Genomic DNA, 4454 nt, shown 5'->3' with positions numbered 1-4454 from the left:
ATGGTTCCAGTTGAGCTTGTGATGGATATCAATTCCTAGGTACTTGTAAGAATACACTTCCTCCAAGTTATTATTGTCATACGTAAAATTAGCGCAAGTGTCCTTCTTAGATTTGATAATCATAACTTTTGTTTTGTCTGTGTTAACAGTCATACCATGGTAGAGCAGAAATCCTTAAGAAGCTTGAGTTGCTTATCAAGATCAGAAGGGCACCTTGCCAGAAGAACAATATCGTCAGCATAGAGAAGAAGGATAATGACTATCCCAGCTAAGATTGTGCCACCACATCCTGCTTCTTCTAAATAACCTTCGAGCTTATCGATGTAAATGCCAAATAGAGTAGGGGAGAGGGGGCAACCTTGTTTAACTCCGATGTTACACTTAATATCTTTTGACCACCCCTCATTGTTCTTTAGCTTGGCAATTACATTCTCGTATAACCTTATAGCAGCAGCTCTTAACTCAAGAGGAACCTTTAGCTCTTCTAACCTATTCCAAAGGTTGTATCTAGGAACCGTATCGAAAGCCTTTCTAAAGTCTACAAAGCAGCAGAATAAATTGGATTTATCATTACGACATTCCTCCGCAATGATCCTTAGCGTAACAAGGTGGTCTGTTGTTGAGTGGTGCCTTCTGAAACCTGCTTGGCCTTTAGCCCGCTTACCTTCACTTTCAAGCCATATGCTTAACTTTTTTTCCAGAATACTACCATATAATTTGGCTAAGAGAGGGCTGATCATAATTGTTCGATAATTAGAGGGGTTATTTGTATCACCACTTTTAAAAATAGGGATAATGAGGCTCTCAGTCCAAGGTTTAGGGAACCCTTGCTTAACAGCTTGATTGAAAAGCTTGTGGATGTGGGGGATGAGGACACGGCCTCCAATTTTTAAGATTTCTGCCTAGTAACCTTCAATGTCCTTAGCTTTCCCATTCGCGAGGCGATTAACCCCAAACTTAATGTCTTCTAAAGAGAAGACTTCTTTCGTTGTGAGCAGGGTTTCCAAATTATCCGTGACATTAGGATATTCATAAAGCTTTTTAAGATAAGAATTCCAATCGTGAAGAGCAATTTTATTATTATCCTTAGTCTTCCTAGTCAGAATCTGCCTCCAAAATTTCTTAGGAGCTACCTTAGAGAGGTGTAAGAGATTCTCCTGTCTTTGACGAATGTACTGCCTCTTTTTCTTTTTAATTAGGGCTTTGTATATTCTTATCTTGTCCATTTTAAGAGAATCATCAACAACTTCCTTAATTGCTCTCCTCGCATTTTTACAATCTTTGTCATACCAAGGATTGGTTTTGCTATTTCTTTTATTATTTGAGACTTCAATTGAGAACTTTTTAATAGAATATGAGAGGGTTGTAGTAAAATTATGATATAGGTCTTCTATGTTATCTATACTAGATAAAGGAGGCAAATTAGTTTTTAATTCATTTAGAAAGAGGTCCTTTTTATTTTTATCAAATATTAAGTTCTTTTGGTTGTAAGTATTATTTTCTATGGGAACTCTATGCATGGCAAAATTGAGGGTTATAAGTAAAGGCCTATGATCGGAGTCAGGCTCGTGGTCGTTTAAGATGTCAAAGTTTATCATTTTTATGAGTAACCTGTTATATATAATTATAAGTATATATAATTTTATTTTTTATGAGTAACCTGTAAAATTATAAGTATATATAATTTTATTTTTATGAGTAACCTGTTATATTATATTGACCAATATATTTAAGAAACATGAAATTTTGATTAAATTATTTTATGGTTGATTTTTTTTGAAAACATTTAAATTTTGGTTATTTTAAAATTTGATTGTCTAACAAAATTATACAATTTTTTTTTAAATAATTAAGATATGATAAGGTAAAACTTATTTATATATTTATTGCGTAATACTAATTTATGATTTATAAAAATAATGAATTTTAAATTATATATTATAAAACATAATTAATAGTTAATATATATATTTGTTTATTTCATTAACCTATCATTACGTAATCAAATAAGACATTATCTTCATTATGTGAAATCGGAACATTTACATGATATGTGATATTAATCCTTTATTTAGTCAAATAAGATATTATTTTGATCATTTCAAATCCAAGCATTTACCTGAAATGTAGAATTAAATATATATGATAATGTTATTGTGAATATGTCCAAAACAATTAATTTTCATAATTTGTTAGCCTAATTCAAAATGAAAAAGGTATTTACTTACCGAATATACAAAAACCAGTTTGACGAGACCAACGATTTCTACTTGGCAACAATAATGAAGGAGGCGCAGTATGTCTATGCTCTCGCTAAATAAAATATTGTAGAAAACAAGTGTCTGACGGCGCAGCGGGCATCATTTTAAATGCCAAAAATCAATCCCAGAAAATAATGTTATTCGTAATTGTTTAGATAGAAGTCGTGAATAAAGAAAAAAAAGGTAATATTTATGAGGGTTGTGGTTTAAGCTGCTCACCCGGGTTCCAATCTCTCGCGTGGCATGTGCTTAAGCGAAGCACCTAAAAGACCAGTTTTCCCGTACAGCAGGCTCTTCCCACAGAAATGGGGCCGGAGTATGTAACTCTTCCGATCTATCTTTGCATAAGAATTATTTTAAAGGAAAAAACTAATGTTATTTAACAGTGAAAACAAGCTCATAAATTGTCTTTAGCTATATGTTTAAACCCACTATACGTCGGAATCCAGAGCTTTATTACGATAAATGTAAATCCGCAATTTATATGAGTATCTATAGCTATATGTCTAAACCTACTATAGGTCGGAATCTAGAGCTATATTATCATAAATGTAAATCGACAATTCATATGTATTACTCGGTTCATCCAATTCACTTTGACATAATAATCTATGGGAAGGTGCTAAAAACCATTACGGCTGGGAACATAATATAAAGATTTAATACTAAAATTTAAAATTCTTTATTAATTATGTCTTATGGCATTTTCTCCTGAAATCAACTCTTTTCTTGTCTTACTTGTCTTACTATGATATGTTTGATCTGATATTAGACTATTAAAACGTTTTCCACTATTGATTAAAAAATATAGTTATAACTGAAACAATATAAATCTTCTCTCCTTGAAACCATATGAATAGAAAGAGGATGCTTGATGCCCTTCCTCGGAACCCATCTCTTTCCATGCAATTCTATTGAGAGAATCTGTGAGATCCCGAATACTTGCAATTGTATCTTCTTATGGGATCATTAAACCTTAGAAACCCTAGAATCTTCTTGAATCAAGAATAATTGAAACTTAATCTTCTTCTTGGATCAAGAACAGTCGAAACTTAATCTTTTTTTTGGACCAGTGAATCCTCGTAATTTGATTGAGAGAAGTTGTGAGATCCCATGCCACAAGACGACCATGGCTTGCATTGCATAAAATCATTGTCCTCTCCCTCCTCTCAACGTTCGGTCCCATTTGCATTAATGTCTAGAATGTTTCCTTCTTGTCACTACAAGAGAGGGTTTCATGTCTAGTAAATATCTTATTCGACACCTCCACCATGGTATTCCATGGATCGAGACTCTACAAGCAGGGCGAAACTTTTCTCAGGGTTGTCTTGTAAGTTATTTGGGACCATTTAGGTAAGGGTTTCTTCAATAATTTTTTTTATATGTCTTTACTTTTCATCCTTTTATATTTAGATTAAAATCCTCAGTCACAATTGTTATAGTTGCAGGAGAGTTCAGTTCATTAGGGTTTCCACCGTTGTCATTTTATTATTTTATTTTCCTAAGCATACTACTCATTTATGGAGCTTCTGTTCCCAGGTTCATGTTTCCTAGTGGGGTTTCTTCACGACTAAATTATATATACTATTTGGGTTCTCCTTTTTGTTCTTACTGTTCGCCCAATACTTATCTTTAGGTCTTCATTGTTTATATACAAGTTGTCATTTTAATTCACTCTTAGCGTTGTGCTATAGGTAACCTCATCAGGTTGAATTCCCGTCCATTCTTACTCGGATTGAATGTCAAGAAAGTGACCTTCGCCTTCCCGATTGGTTTCAAGTGTGGTCAAATTCGTAGTTCCCAGTTAATGAAGAGAACCCTACTTTTTTTAGAAAAACCCTAACATGGTTAGAGTAGTTTATTGTTATGTGCTTTGTAGTTTAATAATTTTAGAATGGTTAAGGGAGATAGATAATTATGTGAAGCCCTAGTTGTAGACTTGAATTTTAATGTTAAAAGTGCCACTTTTTACAAGCGGGGACCAATATATAATTTTTTCTTAATGTACCGAGTTATGATATGTTAATTTTTTTTTGTTCTTCTAAGAAGCTCTACGTATCACTGTAGTTAGCTTGCCTATATATAATGAAACTTTGGTGTCTTTTCTTAGAAGGAGTTGTAATAGTTTTTCGGACTATAATTCATGGCTCCCACTTCTCTGATTGTGTCATCTATATTTTATATAATCACCTT

Source organism: Pinus tabuliformis, chromosome J (genome assembly GCF_031772625.1).
Source record: "Pinus tabuliformis cultivar Carrire ecotype Pingquan chromosome J, CPIR1, whole genome shotgun sequence".
Lineage (NCBI taxonomy): Eukaryota > Viridiplantae > Streptophyta > Pinopsida > Pinales > Pinaceae > Pinus > Pinus tabuliformis.
This window is presented reverse-complemented; position numbering follows the sequence as displayed.